This window comes from Eschrichtius robustus, chromosome 5 (assembly GCF_028021215.1).
Source record: "Eschrichtius robustus isolate mEscRob2 chromosome 5, mEscRob2.pri, whole genome shotgun sequence".
Classification (NCBI taxonomy): Eukaryota; Metazoa; Chordata; class Mammalia; order Artiodactyla; family Eschrichtiidae; genus Eschrichtius; species Eschrichtius robustus.
In genome coordinates, this window is record NC_090828.1 from 94,821,273 (window position 1) to 94,837,649 (window position 16,377).

Sequence of the window (16,377 nt, forward strand, 5' to 3'; positions counted from 1 at the left end):
AAGCAGTAGGTCTTGTCTATTACATATTGGGTTTATGGAACGGTATCTGAGCTAATTTGAAACCCTTGTTTTATGCATCACCCCACCTCGCCTTTCCCGTTAGGCAGCCATAGTGTGTTTTCTAAATGTGTGACTCTGTTCTGTTTTGTAATTCAGTTCAAGTGTAGCGGTTTTTACATTCCCTCTATAAGTGATATCTTCTGATTAGTGTCTTTTTCTGTGTGACTTATTTCACTTAGAACCGTCGTACCTGAATCCACTCATCATGCTGCTACTAGCCTTATGACGTTGATTTCATGGCTGAGTGATATTCCATTGTACCTAAGGACCACAACTTCTTTATCCATTTTTCTCTTTCCTGGGGTATTTAAGGTGGAATGAAGTGGAGGTTCTTGTCAACAGAGCAACCCTAAACTTTGGAGTGCCTGTGCCTTGCTGATTTTTAGTTTTCCCAAATTAGACGCCCATGAGTGGAAGTGCCCTATGCTCTCTAAGCCGAGTTTTTTAGATGTTTCAGGACACACCGTACACTTCTCCAGAGTGGCTGTTGGCAATTTACATCCCGCCCATCAGCGTAGCAAGGCTCCCATTTCTCCATGGCCTCTCCTGCATTTCTGGTATTGACACTTTATTCAGCATGGCCCTTTTGACCGATGGGAAGCGAGACTTCTTTGTAGCGCTGATTTGCCTTTCCAGGTTGCTTGGTTGGCCAAAAAGGGCGTATGCGTTTTTTCCTGAATATATTCAGGAAAAAACGCATACGCCCTTTTTGGCCAAGGGCATCATTGTCGAGGTTTTGCCGCTTTTCCTGTGCTTTAAAGGCGATTCGAATCTACCTCCTGAAATCTGTTTCCTGCAATTCTGCCTTGCTTTCAAATCCTCTTCGTTGCCTTCCCTCAATATTTTTGTGGGCGAGAGTTATCATTTATAACTCTGCAGGTTTGTGATTTGCAGTGCCCCTGAGCTCCATTTTTCAACTCGCTTTTTTGGGAGCTGGCCGCAAAAGCGTAGGATTGCTTCAGGACCTATTCTGGTTCCGGGCGGCAGGCTGAGCCTGTGGTTAATTCTTCTTCCTGATGGGAAAATAGAGTGACCTGTGCCTTTCCCAACACCTAGAGCTAGTCGCTCATTGGTTCCCCCTCTTCCCGTTCATCCTCAGGACAAATTGAAACCTGTACGGAACAGGAGGTTAAACGTGTTGATTCTCCAAGGAGGGAGATTGCTAGTAAAGCGGATGGAATGGCGAACCCGAGCACAAGGAGATGAGAAATGAGGTGCGTTTTAGAAACTTTTCCCGATCACACGGTGTACCATCTTCTGGGTTTCTCATGCATGTTTTCGATGTAGGAAGATGCCCTTGAACCTGGAGATTTGGGACCCATCAGACGGGTACCACGCAGTATTACTTTAAAGGGTCTGCGTTTGCTCACCCAACCTCACCAAACCTCTCAGCCCCAAGAGTGTCCACCCTTATGTCTCAATCAGCTGTGGGTCTAGATATGGTCAATCCAGGTGGCATCACAGCCCCTGAACGAATTTTGTAAGAATTTCTCTCTCTTTCACTGTCTTTGTTTCACGGGTTTTTAAAAGTAATTGATTTTCCTAATGGGGTTTAGCTGCTTTTCACTGCTGTGTTTATGCCGCTTTACTCCCACTTGACTCACTTACGGAGAGATATCAATACATAGGTTTGAAGATTCTTACTAGTCAGATCTATTCTTGGGCGGTGAATAGGGGGTGTTGAGTCCAGTTCACTGAGCAAGGAGTAGGTCTTGTCTATTACATATTGGGTTTATGGAACGGTATCTGAGCTAATTTGAAACCCTTGTTTTAGGCATCACCCCACCTCGCCTTTCCCGTTAGGCAGCCATAGTGTGTTTTCTAAATGTGTGACTCTGTTCTGTTTTGTAATTCAGTTCAAGTGTAGCGGTTTTTACATTCCCTCTATAAGTGATATCTTCTGATTAGTGTCTTTTTCTGTGTGACTTATTTCACTTAGAACCGTCGTACCTGAATCCACTCATCATGCTGCTACTAGCCTTATGACATTGATTTCATGGCTGAGTGATATTCCATTGTACCTAAGGACCACAACTTCTTTATCCATTTTTCTCTTTCCTGGGATATTTAAGGTGGAATGAAGTGGAGGTTCTTGTCAACAGAGCAACCCTAAACTTTGGAGTGCCTGTGCCTTGCTGATTTTTAGTTTTCCCAAATTAGACGCCCATGAGTGGAAGTGCCCTATGCTCTCTAAGCCGAGTTTTTTAGATGTTTCAGGACACACCATACACTTCTCCAGAGTGGCTGTTGGCAATTTACATCCCACCCATCAGCGTAGCAAGGCTCCCATTTCTCCATGGCCTCTCCTGCATTTCTGGTATTGACACTTTATTCAGCATGGCCCTTTTGACCGATGGGAAGCGAGACTTCTTTGTAGCGCTGATTTGCCTTTCCAGGTTGCTTGGTTGGCCAAAAAGGGCGTATGCGTTTTTTCCTGAATATATTCAGGAAAAAACGCATACGCCCTTTTTGGCCAAGGGCATCATTGTCGAGGTTTTGCCGCTTTTCCTGTGCTTTAAAGGCGATTCGAATCTACCTCCTGAAATCTGTTTCCTGCAATTCTGCCTTGCTTTCAAATCCTCTTCGTTGCCTTCCCTCAATATTTTTGTGGGCGAGAGTTATCATTTCTAACTCTGCAGGTTTGTGATTTGCAGGGCCCCTGAGCTCCATTTTTCAACTCGCTTTTTTGGGAGCTGGCCGCAAAAGCGTAGGATTGCTTCAGGCCCTATTCTGGTTCCGGGCGGCAGGCTGAGCCTGTGGTTAATTCTTCTTCCTGATGGGAAAATAGAGTGACCTGTGCCTGTCCCACCACCTAGAGCTAGTCGCTCATTGGTTCCCCCACTTCCCGTTCATCCTCAGGACAAATTGAAACCTGTACGGAACAGGAGGTTAAAGTGCTGATTCTCCAAGGAGGGAGGTTGCTATTAAAGTGGCTGGAATGGCGAACCCGAGCACAAGGAGATGAGAAATGAGGTGCGTTTTAGAAACCTTTCCCGATCACACAGTGTACCATCTTCTGGGTTTCTCATGCATGTTTTCGATGTAGGAAGATGCCCTTGAACCTGGAGATTTGGGACCCATCAGACGGGTACCACGCAGTATTACTTTAAAGGGTCTGCGTTTGCTCACCCAACCTCACCAAAACTCTCAGCCCCAAGAGTGTCCACCCTTATGTCTCAATCAGCTGTGGGTCTAGATATGGTCAATCCAGGTGGCATCACAGCCCCTGAACGAATTTTGTAAGAATTTCTCTCTCCTTCACTGTCTTTGTTTCACGGGTTTTTAAAAGTAATTGATTTTCCTAATGGGGTTTAGCTGCTTTTCACTGCTGTGTTTATGCCGCTTTACTCCCACTTGACTCACTTACGGAGAGATATCAATACATAGGTTTGAAGATTCTTACTAATCAGATCTATTCTTGGGCGGTGAATAGGGGGTGTTGAGTGCAGTTCACTGAGCAAGCAGTAGGTCTTGTCTATTACATATTGGGTTTATGGAACGGTATCTGAGCTAATTTGAAACCCTTGTTTTATGCATCACCCCACCTCGCCTTTCCCGTTAGGCAGCCATAGTGTGTTTTCTAAATGTGTGACTCTGTTCTGTTTTGTAATTCAGTTCAAGTGTAGCGGTTTTTACATTCCCTCTATAAGTGATATCTTCTGATTAGTGTCTTTTTCTGTGTGACTTATTTCACTTAGAACCGTCGTACCTGAATCCACTCATCATGCTGCTACTAGCCTTATGACGTTGATTTCATGGCTGAGTGATATTCCATTGTACCTAAGGACCACAACTTCTTTATCCATTTTTCTCTTTCCTGGGGTATTTAAGGTGGAATGAAGTGGAGGTTCTTGTCAACAGAGCAACCCTAAACTTTGGAGTGCCTGTGCCTTGCTGATTTTTAGTTTTCCCAAATTAGACGCCCATGAGTGGAAGTGCCCTATGCTCTCTAAGCCGAGTTTTTTAGATGTTTCAGGACACACCGTACACTTCTCCAGAGTGGCTGTTGGCAATTTACATCCCGCCCATCAGCGTAGCAAGGCTCCCATTTCTCCATGGCCTCTCCTGCATTTCTCGTATTGACACTTTATTCAGCATGGCCCTTTTGACCGATGGGAAGCGAGACTTCTTTGTAGCGCTGATTTGCCTTTCCAGGTTGCTTGGTTGGCCAAAAAGGGCGTATGCGTTTTTTCCTGAATATATTCAGGAAAAAACGCATACGCCCTTTTTGGCCAAGGGCATCATTGTCGAGGTTTTGCCGCTTTTCCTGTGCTTTAAAGGCGATTCGAATCTACCTCCTGAAATCTGTTTCCTGCAATTCTGCCTTGCTTTCAAATCCTCTTCGTTGCCTTCCCTCAATATTTTTGTGGGCGAGAGTTATCATTTCTAACTCTGCAGGTTTGTGATTTGCAGTGCCCCTGAGCTCCATTTTTCAACTCGCTTTTTTGGGAGCTGGCCGCAAAAGCGTAGGATTGCTTCAGGCCCTATTCTGGTTCCGGGCGGCAGGCTGAGCCTGTGGTTAATTCTTCTTCCTGATGGGAAAATAGAGTGACCTGTGCCTTTCCCAACACCTAGAGCTAGTCGCTCATTGGTTCCCCCTCTTCCCGTTCATCCTCAGGACAAATTGCACCATGTACGGAACAGGAGGTTAAACGTGTTGATTCTCCAAGGAGGGAGATTGCTAGTAAAGCGGATGGAATGGCGAACCCGAGCACAAGGAGATGAGAAATGAGGTGCGTTTTAGAAACCTTTCCCGATCACACGGTGTACCATCTTCTGGGTTTCTCATGCATGTTTTCGATGTAGGAAGATGCCCTTGAACCTGGAGATTTGGGACCCATCAGACGGGTACCACGCAGTATTACTTTAAAGGGTCTGCGTTTGCTCACCCAACCTCACCAAACCTCTCAGCCCCAAGAGTGTCCACCCTTATGTCTCAATCAGCTGTGGGTCTAGATATGGTCAATCCAGGTGGCATCACAGCCCCTGAACGAATTTTGTAAGAATTTCTCTCTCTTTCACTGTCTTTGTTTCACGGGTTTTTAAAAGTAATTGATTTTCCTAATGGGGTTTAGCTGCTTTTCACTGCTGTGTTTATGCCGCTTTACTCCCACTTGACTCACTTACGGAGAGATATCAATACATAGGTTTGAAGATTCTTACTAGTCAGATATATTCTTGGGCGGTGAATAGGGGGTGTTGAGTCCAGTTCACTGAGCAAGCAGTAGGTCTTGTCTATTACATATTGGGTTTATGGAACGGTATCTGAGCTAATTTGAAACCCTTGTTTTATGCATCACCCCACCTCGCCTTTCCCGTTAGGCAGCCATAGTGTGTTTTCTAAATGTGGGACTCTGTTCTGTTTTGTAATTCAGTTCAAGTGTAGCGGTTTTTACTTTCCCTCTATAAGTGATATCTTATGATTAGTGTGTTTTTCTGTGTGAATTATTTCACTTAGAACCGTCCTACCTGAATCCACTCATCATGCTGCTACTAGCCTTATGACGTTGATTTCATGGCTGAGTGATATTCCATTGTACCTAAGGACCACAACTTCTTTATCCATTTTTCTCTTTCCTGGGATATTTAAGGTGGAATGAAGTGGAGGTTCTTGTCAACAGAGCAACCCTAAACTTTGGAGTGCCTGTGCCTTGCTGATTTTTAGTTTTCCCAAATTAGACGCCCATGAGTGGAAGTGCCCTATGCTCTCTAAGCCGAGTTTTTTAGATATTTCAGGACACACCGTACACTTCTCCAGAGTGGCTGTTGGCAATTTACATCCCGCCCATCAGCGTAGCAAGGCTCCCATTTCTCCATGGCCTCTCTTGCATTTCTGGTATTGACACTTTATTCAGCATGGCCCTTTTGACCGATGGGAAGCGAGACTTCTTTGTAGCGCTGATTTGCCTTTCCAGGTTGCTTGGTTGGCCAAAAAGGGCGTATGCGTTTTTTCCTGAATATATTCAGGAAAAAACGCATACGCCCTTTTTGGCCAAGGGCATCATTGTCGAGGTTTTGCCGCTTTTCCTGTGCTTTAAAGGCGATTCGAATCTACCTCCTGAAATCTGTTTGCTGCAATTCTGCCTTGCTTTCAAATCCTCTTCGTTGCCTTCCCTCAATATTTTGGTGGGCGAGAGTTATCATTTATAACTCTGCAGGTTTGTGATTTGCAGGGCCCCTGAGCTCCATTTTTCAACTCGCTTTTTTGGGAGCTGGCCGCAAAAGCGTAGGATTGCTTCAGGACCTATTCTGGTTCCGGGCGGCAGGCTGAGTCGGTGGTTAATTCTTCTTCCTGATGGGAAAATAGAGTGACCTGTGCCTGTCCCACCACCTAGAGCTAGTCGCTCATTGGTTCCCCCTCTTCCCGTTCATCCTCAGGACAAATTGAAACCTGTACGGAACAGGAGGTTTAAGTGCTGATTCTCCAAGGAGGGAGATTGCTATTAAAGTGGCTGGAATGGCGAACCCGAGCACAAGGAGATGAGAAATGAGGTGCGTTTTAGAAACCTTTCCCGATCACACGGTGTACCATCTTCTGGGTTTCTCATGCATGTTTTCGATGTAGGAAGATGCCCTTGAACCTGGAGATTTGGGACCCATCAGACGGGTACCACGCAGTATTACTTTAAAGGGTCTGCGTTTGCTCACCCAACCTCACCAAACCTCTCAGCCCCAAGAGTGTCCACCCTTATGTCTCAATCAGCTGTGGGTCTAGATATGGTCAATCCAGGTGGCATCACAGCCCCTGAACGAATTTTGTAAGAATTTCTCTCTCTTTCACTGTCTTTGTTTCACGGGTTTTTAAAAGTAATTGATTTTCCTAATGGGGTTTAGCTGCTTTTCACTGCTGTGTTTATGCCGCTTTACTCGCACTTGACTCACTTACGGAGAGATATCAATACATAGGTTTGAAGATTCTTACTAGTCAGATCTATTCTTGGGCGGTGAATAGGGGGTGTTGAGTCCAGTTCACTGAGCAAGGAGTAGGTCTTGTCTATTACATATTGGGTTTATGGAACGGTATCTGAGCTAATTTGAAACCCTTGTTTTAGGCATCACCCCACCTCGCCTTTCCCGTTAGGCAGCCATAGTGTGTTTTCTAAATGTGTGACTCTGTTCTGTTTTGTAATTCAGTTCAAGTGTAGCGGTTTTTACATTCCCTCTATAAGTGATATCTTCTGATTAGTGTCTTTTTCTGTGTGACTTATTTCACTTAGAACCGTCCTACCTGAATCCACTCATCATGCTGCTACTAGCCTTATGACGTTGATATCATGGCTGAGTGATATTCCATTGTACCTAAGGACCACAACTTCTTTATCCATTTTTCTCTTTCCTGGGATATTTAAGGTGGAATGAAGTGGAGGTTCTTGTCAACAGAGCAACCCTAAACTTTGGAGTGCCTGTGCCTTGCTGATTTTTAGTTTTCCCAAATTAGACGCCCATGAGTGGAAGTGCCCTATGCTCTCTAAGCCGAGTTTTTTAGATGTTTCAGGACACACCGTACACTTCTCCAGAGTGGCTGTTGGCAATTTACATCCCGCCCATCAGCGTAGCAAGGCTCCCATTTCTCCATGGCCTCTCTTGCATTTCTGGTATTGACACTTTATTCAGCATGGCCCTTTTGACCGATGGGAAGCGAGACTTCTTTGTAGCGCTGATTTGCCTTTCCAGGTTGCTTGGTTGGCCAAAAAGGGCGTATGCGTTTTTTCCTGAATATATTCAGGAAAAAACGCATACGCCCTTTTTGGCCAAGGGCATCATTGTCGAGGTTTTGCCGCTTTTCCTGTGCTTTAAAGGCGATTCGAATCTACCTCCTGAAATCTGTTTCCTGCAATTCTGCCTTGCTTTCAAATCCTCTTCGTTGCCTTCCCTCAATATTTTTGTGGGCGAGAGTTATCATTTATAACTCTGCAGGTTTGTGATTTGCAGGGCCCCTGAGCTCCATTTTTCAACTCGCTTTTTTGGGAGCTGGCCGCAAAAGCGTAGGATTGCTTCAGGACCTATTCTGGTTCCGGGCGGCAGGCTGAGCCGGTGGTTAATTCTTCTTCCTGATGGGAAAATAGAGTGACCTGTGCCTGTCCCACCACCTAGAGCTAGTCGCTCATTGGTTCCCCCTCTTCCCGTTCATCCTCAGGACAAATTGAAACCTGTACGGAACAGGAGGTTAAAGTGCTGATTCTCCAAGGAGGGAGATTGCTATTAAAGTGGCTGGAATGGCGAACCCGAGCACAAGGAGATGAGAAATGAGGTGCGTTTTAGAAACCTTTCCCGATCACACGGTGTACCATCTTCTGGGTTTCTCATGCATGTTTTCGATGTAGGAAGATGCCCTTGAACCTGGAGATTTGGGACCCATCAGACGGGTACCACGCAGTATTACTTTAAAGGGTCTGCGTTTGCTCACCCAACCTCACCAAACCTCTCAGCCCCAAGAGTGTCCACCCTTATGTCTCAATCAGCTGTGGGTCTAGATATGGTCAATCCAGGTGGCATCACAGCCCCTGAACGAATTTTGTAAGAATTTCTCTCTCTTTCACTGTCTTTGTTTCACGGGTTTTTAAAAGTAATTGATTTTCCTAATGGGGTTTAGCTGCTTTTCACTGCTGTGTTTATGCCGCTTTACTCCCACTTGACTCACTTACGGAGAGATATCAATACATAGGTTTGAAGATTCTTACTAGTCAGATCTATTCTTGGGCGGTGAATAGGGGGTGTTGAGTCCAGTTCACTGAGCAAGGAGTAGGTCTTGTCTATTACATATTGGGTTTATGGAACGGTATCTGAGCTAATTTGAAACCCTTGTTTTAGGCATCACCCCACTTCACCTTTCCCGTTAGGCAGCCATAGTGTGTTTTCTAAATGTGTGACTCTGTTCTGTTTTGTAATTCAGTTCAAGTGTAGCGGTTTTTACATTCCCTCTATAAGTGATATCTTCTGATTAGTGTCTTTTTCTGTGTGACTTATTTCACTTAGAACCGTCGTACCTGCATCCACTCATCATGCTGCTACTAGCCTTATGACATTGATTTCATGGCTGAGTGATATTCCATTGTACCTAAGGACCACAACTTCTTTATCCATTTTTCTCTTTCCTGGGATATTTAAGGTGGAATGAAGTGGAGGTTCTTGTCAACAGAGCAACCCTAAACTTTGGAGTGCCTGTGCCTTGCTGATTTTTAGTTTTCCCAAATTAGACGCCCATGAGTGGAAGTGCCCTATGCTCTCTAAGCCGAGTTTTTTAGATGTTTCAGGACACACCATACACTTCTCCAGAGTGGCTGTTGGCAATTTACATCCCGCCCATCAGCGTAGCAAGGCTCCCATTTCTCCATGGCCTCTCCTGCATTTCTCGTATTGACACTTTATTCAGCATGGCCCTTTTGACCGATGGGAAGCGAGACTTCTTTGTAGCGCTGATTTGCTTTTCCAGGTTGCTTGGTTGGCCAAAAAGGGCGTATGCGTTTTTTCCTGAATATATTCAGGAAAAAACGCATACGCCCTTTTTGGCCAAGGGCATCATTGTCGAGGTTTTGCCGCTTTTCCTGTGCTTTAAAGGCGATTCAAATCTACCTCCTGAAATCTGTTTCCTGCAATTCTGCCTTGCTTTCAAATCCTCTTCGTTGCCTTCCCTCAATATTTTTGTGGGCGAGAGTTATCATTTATAACTCTGCAGGTTTGTGATTTGCAGTGCCCCTGAGCTCCATTTTTCAACTCGCTTTTTTGGGAGCTGGCCGCAAAAGCGTAGGATTGCTTCAGGACCTATTCTGGTTCCGGGCGGCAGGCTGAGCCGGTGGTTAATTCTTCTTCCTGATGGGAAAATAGAGTGACCTGTGCCTGTCCCACCACCTAGAGCTAGTCGCTCATTGGTTCCCCCTCTTCCCGTTCATCCTCAGGACAAATTGAAACCTGTACGGAACAGGAGGTTTAAGTGCTGATTCTCCAAGGAGGGAGATTGCTATTAAAGTGGCTGGAATGGCGAACCCGAGCACAAGGAGATGAGAAATGAGGTGCGTTTTAGAAACCTTTCCCGATCACACGGTGTACCATCTTCTGGGTTTCTCATGCATGTTTTCGATGTAGGAAGATGCCCTTGAACCTGGAGATTTGGGACCCATGGGATGGGTACCACACAGTATTACTTTAAAGGGTCTGCGTTTGCTCATCCAACCTCACCAAACCTCTCAGCCCCAAGAGTGTCCACCCTTATGTCTCAATCAGCTGTGGGTCTAGATATGGTCAATCCAGGTGGCATCACAACCCCTGAACGAATTTTGTAAGAATTTCTCTCTCTTTCACTGTCTTTGTTTCACGGGTTTTTAAAAGTAATTGATTTTCCTAATGGGGTTTAGCTGCTTTTCACTGCTGTGTTTATGCCGCTTTACTCCCACTTGACTCACTTACGGAGAGATATCAATACATAGGTTTGAAGATTCTTACTAGTCAGATCTATTCTTGGGCGGTGAATAGGGGGTGTTGAGTCCAGTTCACTGAGCAAGGAGTAGGTCTTGTCTATTACATATTGGGTTTATGGAACGGTATCTGAGCTAATTTGAAACCCTTGTTTTAGGCATCACCCCACCTCACCTTTCCCGTTAGGCAGCCATAGTGTGTTTTCTAAATGTGTGACTCTGTTCTGTTTTGTAATTCAGTTCAAGTGTAGCGGTTTTTACATTCCCTCTATAAGTGATATCTTCTGATTAGTGTCTTTTTCTGTGTGACTTATTTCACTTAGAACCGTCGTACCTGAATCCACTCATCATGCTGCTACTAGCCTTATGACGTTGATTTCATGGCTGAGTGATATTCCATTGTACCTAAGGACCACAACTTCTTTATCCATTTTTCTCTTTCCTGGGATATTTAAGGTGGAATGAAGTGGAGGTTCTTGTCAACAGAGCAACCCTAAACTTTGGAGTGCCTGTGCCTTGCTGATTTTTAGTTTTCCCAAATTAGACGCCCATGAGTGGAAGTGCCCTATGCTCTCTAAGCCGAGTTTTTTAGATGTTTCAGGACACACCGTACACTTCTCCAGAGTGGCTGTTGGCAATTTACATCCCGCCCATCAGCGTAGCAAGGCTCCCATTTCTCCATGGCCTCTCTTGCATTTCTGGTATTGACACTTTATTCAGCATGGCCCTTTTGACCGATGGGAAGCGAGACTTCTTTGTAGCGCTGATTTGCCTTTCCAGGTTGCTTGGTTGGCCAAAAAGGGCGTATGCGTTTTTTCCTGAATATATTCAGGAAAAAACGCATACGCCCTTTTTGGCCAAGGGCATCATTGTCGAGGTTTTGCCGCTTTTCCTGTGCTTTAAAGGCGATTCGAATCTACCTCCTGAAATCTGTTTCCTGCAATTCTGCCTTGCTTTCAAATCCTCTTCGTTGCCTTCCCTCAATATTTTTGTGGGCGAGAGTTATCATTTATAACTCTGCAGGTTTGTGATTTGCAGGGCCCCTGAGCTCCATTTTTCAACTCGCTTTTTTGGGAGCTGGCCGCAAAAGCGTAGGATTGCTTCAGGACCTATTCTGGTTCCGGGCGGCAGGCTGAGCCGGTGGTTAATTCTTCTTCCTGATGGGAAAATAGAGTGACCTGTGCCTGTCCCACCACCTAGAGCTAGTCGCTCATTGGTTCCCCCTCTTCCCGTTCATCCTCAGGACAAATTGAAACCTGTACGGAACAGGAGGTTAAAGTGCTAATTCTCCAAGGAGGGAGATTGCTATTAAAGTGGCTGGAATGGCGAACCCGAGCACAAGGAGATGAGAAATGAGGTGCGTTTTAGAAACCTTTCCCGATCACACGGTGTACCATCTTCTGGGTTTCTCATGCATGTTTTCGATGTAGGAAGATGCCCTTGAACCTGGAGATTTGGGACCCATGGGACGGGTACCACGCAGTATTACTTTAAAGGGTCTGCGTTTGCTCACCCAACCTCACCAAACCTCTCAGCCCCAAGAGTGTCCACCCTTATGTCTCAATCAGCTGTGGGTCTAGATATGGTCAATCCAGGTGGCATCACAGCCCCTGAACGAATTTTGTAAGAATTTCTCTCTCTTTCACTGTCTTTGTTTCACGGGTTTTTAAAAGTAATTGATTTTCCTAATGGGGTTTAGCTGCTTTTCACTGCTGTGTTTATGCCGCTTTACTCCCACTTGACTCACTTACGGAGAGATATCAATACATAGGTTTGAAGATTCTTACTAGTCAGATCTATTCTTGGGCGGTGAATAGGGGGTGTTGAGTCCAGTTCACTGAGCAAGGAGTAGGTCTTGTCTATTACATATTGGGTTTATGGAACGGTATCTGAGCTAATTTGAAACCCTTGTTTTAGGCATCACCCCACCTCGCCTTTCCCTTTAGGCAGCCATAGTGTGTTTTCTAAATGTGGGACTCTGTTCTGTTTTGTAATTCAGTTCAAGTGTAGCGGTTTTTACATTCCCTCTATAAGTGATATCTTCTGATTAGTGTCTTTTTCTGTGTGACTTATTTCACTTAGAACCGTCGTACCTGAATCCACTCATCATGCTGCTACTAGCCTTATGACGTTGATTTCATGGCTGAGTGATATTCCATTGTACCTAAGGACCACAACTTCTTTATCCATTTTTCTCTTTCCTGGGATATTTAAGGTGGAATGAAGTGGAGGTTCTTGTCAACAGAGCAACCCTAAACTTTGGAGTGCCTGTGCCTTGCTGATTTTTAGTTTTCCCAAATTAGACGCCCATGAGTGGAAGTGCCCTATGCTCTCTAAGCCGAGTTTTTTAGATGTATCAGGACACACCGTACACTTCTCCAGAGTGGCTGTTGGCAATTTACATCCCGCCCATCAGCGTAGCAAGGCTCCCATTTCTCCATGGCCTCTCTTGCATTTCTGGTATTGACACTTTATTCAGCATGGCCCTTTTGACCGATGGGAAGCGAGACTTCTTTGTAGCGCTGATTTGCCTTTCCAGGTTGCTTGGTTGGCCAAAAAGGGCGTATGCGTTTTTTCCTGAATATATTCAGGAAAAAACGCATACGCCCTTTTTGGCCAAGGGCATCATTGTCGAGGTTTTGCCGCTTTTCCTGTGCTTTAAAGGCGATTCGAATCTACCTCCTGAAATCTGTTTCCTGCAATTCTGCCTTGCTTTCAAATCCTCTTCGTTGCCTTCCCTCAATATTTTTGTGGGCGAGAGTTATCATTTATAACTCTGCAGGTTTGTGATTTGCAGGGCCCCTGAGCTCCATTTTTCAACTCGCTTTTTTGGGAGCTGGCCGCAAAAGCGTAGGATTGCTTCAGGACCTATTCTGGTTCCGGGCGGCAGGCTGAGCCGGTGGTTAATTCTTCTTCCTGATGGGAAAATAGAGTGACCTGTGCCTGTCCCACCACCTAGAGCTAGTCGCTCATTGGTTCCCCCTCTTCCCGTTCATCCTCAGGACAAATTGAAACCTGTACGGAACAGGAGGTTAAAGTGCTAATTCTCCAAGGAGGGAGATTGCTATTAAAGTGGCTGGAATGGCGAACCCGAGCACAAGGAGATGAGAAATGAGGTGCGTTTTAGAAACCTTTCCCGATCACACGGTGTACCATCTTCTGGGTTTCTCATGCATGTTTTCGATGTAGGAAGATGCCCTTGAACCTGGAGATTTGGGACCCATGGGATGGGTACCACGCAGTATTACTTTAAAGGGTCTGCGTTTGCTCACCCAACCTCACCAAACCTCTCAGCCCCAAGAGTGTCCACCCTTATGTCTCAATCAGCTGTGGGTCTAGATATGGTCAATCCAGGTGGCATCACAGCCCCTGAACGAATTTTGTAAGAATTTCTCTCTCTTTCACTGTCTTTGTTTCACGGGTTTTTAAAAGTAATTGATTTTCCTAATGGGGTTTAGCTGCTTTTCACTGCTGTGTTTATGCCGCTTTACTCCCACTTGACTCACTTACGGAGAGATATCAATACATAGGTTTGAAGATTCTTACTAGTCAGATCTATTCTTGGGCGGTGAATAGGGGGTGTTGAGTCCAGTTCACTGAGCAAGGAGTAGGTCTTGTCTATTACATATTGGGTTTATGGAACGGTATCTGAGCTAATTTGAAACCCTTGTTTTAGGCATCACCCCACCTCGCCTTTCCCGTTAGGCAGCCATAGTGTGTTTTCTAAATGTGTGACTCTGTTCTGTTTTGTAATTCAGTTCAAGTGTAGCGGTTTTTACATTCCCTCTATAAGTGATATCTTCTGATTAGTGTCTTTTTCTGTGTGACTTATTTCACTTAGAACCGTCGTACCTGAATCCACTCATCATGCTGCTACTAGCCTTATGACGTTGATTTCATGGCTGAGTGATATTCCATTGTACCTAAGGACCACAACTTCTTTATCCATTTTTCTCTTTCCTGGGATATTTAAGGTGGAATGAAGTGGAGGTTCTTGTCAACAGAGCAACCCTAAACTTTGGAGTGCCTGTGCCTTGCTGATTTTTAGTTTTCCCAAATTAGACGCCCATGAGTGGAAGTGCCCTATGCTCTCTAAGCCGAGTTTTTTAGATGTTTCAGGACACACCATACACTTCTCCAGAGTGGCTGTTGGCAATTTACATCCCACCCATCAGCGTAGCAAGGCTCCCATTTCTCCATGGCCTCTCCTGCATTTCTGGTATTGACACTTTATTCAGCATGGCCCTTTTGACCGATGGGAAGCGAGACTTCTTTGTAGCGCTGATTTGCCTTTCCCGGTTGCTTGGTTGGCCAAAAAGGGCGTATGCGTTTTTTCCTGAATATATTCAGGAAAAAACGCATACGCCCTTTGTGGCCAAGGGCATCATTTTCGAGGTTTTGCCGCTTTTCCTGTGCTTTAAAGGCGATTCGAATCTACCTCCTGAAATCTGTTTCCTGCAATTCTGCCTTGCTTTCAAATCCTCTTCGTTGCCTTCCCTCAATATTTTTGTGGGCGAGAGTTATCATTTCTAACTCTGCAGGTTTGTGATTTGCAGGGCCCCTGAGCTCCATTTTTCAACTCGCTTTTTTGGGAGCTGGCCGCAAAAGCGTAGGATTGCTTCAGGCCCTATTCTGGTTCCGGGCGGCAGGCTGAGCCTGTGGTTAATTCTTCTTCCTGATGGGAAAATAGAGTGACCTGTGCCTGTCCCACCACCTAGAGCTAGTCGCTCATTGGTTCCCCCTCTTCCCGTTCATCCTCAGGACAAATTGAAACCTGTACGGAACAGGAGGTTAAAGTGCTGATTCTCCAAGGAGGGAGGTTGCTATTAAAGTGGCTGGAATGGCGAACCCGAGCACAAGGAGATGAGAAATGAGGTGCGTTTTAGAAACCTTTCCCGATCACACAGTGTACCATCTTCTGGGTTTCTCATGCATGTTTTCGATGTAGGAAGATGCCCTTGAACCTGGAGATTTGGGACCCATCAGACGGGTACCACGCAGTATTACTTTAAAGGGTCTGCGTTTGCTCACCCAAGCTCACCAAAACTCTCAGCCCCAAGAGTGTCCACCCTTATGTCTCAATCAGCTGTGGGTCTAGATATGGTCAATCCAGGTGGCATCACAGCCCCTGAACGAATTTTGTAAGAATTTCTCTCTCTTTCACTGTCTTTGTTTCACGGGTTTTTAAAAGTAATTGATTTTCCTAATGGGGTTTAGCTGCTTTTCACTGCTGTGTTTATGCCGCTTTACTCCCACTTGACTCACTTACGGAGAGATATCAATACATAGGTTTGAAGATTCTTACTAATCAGATCTATTCTTGGGCGGTGAATAGGGGGTGTTGAGTGCAGTTCACTGAGCAAGCAATAGGTCTTGTCTATTACATATTGGGTTTATGGAACGGTATCTGAGCTAATTTGAAACCCTTGTTTTATGCATCACCCCACCTCGCCTTTCCCGTTAGGCAGCCATAGTGTGTTTTCTAAATGTGTGACTCTGTTCTGTTTTGTAATTCAGTTCAAGTGTAGCGGTTTTTACATTCCCTCTATAAGTGATATCTTCTGATTAGTGTCTTTTTCTGTGTGACTTATTTCACTTAGAACCGTCGTACCTGAATCCACTCATCATGCTGCTACTAGCCTTATGACGTTGATTTCATGGCTGAGTGATATTCCATTGTACCTAAGGACCACAACTTCTTTATCCATTTTTCTCTTTCCTGGGGTATTTAAGGTGGAATGAAGTGGAGGTTCTTGTCAACAGAGCAACCCTAAACTTTGGAGTGCCTGTGCCTTGCTGATTTTTAGTTTTCCCAAATTAGACGCCCATGAGTGGAAGTGCCCTATGCTCTCTAAGCCGAGTTTTTTAGATGTTTCAGGACACACCGTACACTTCTCCAGAGTGG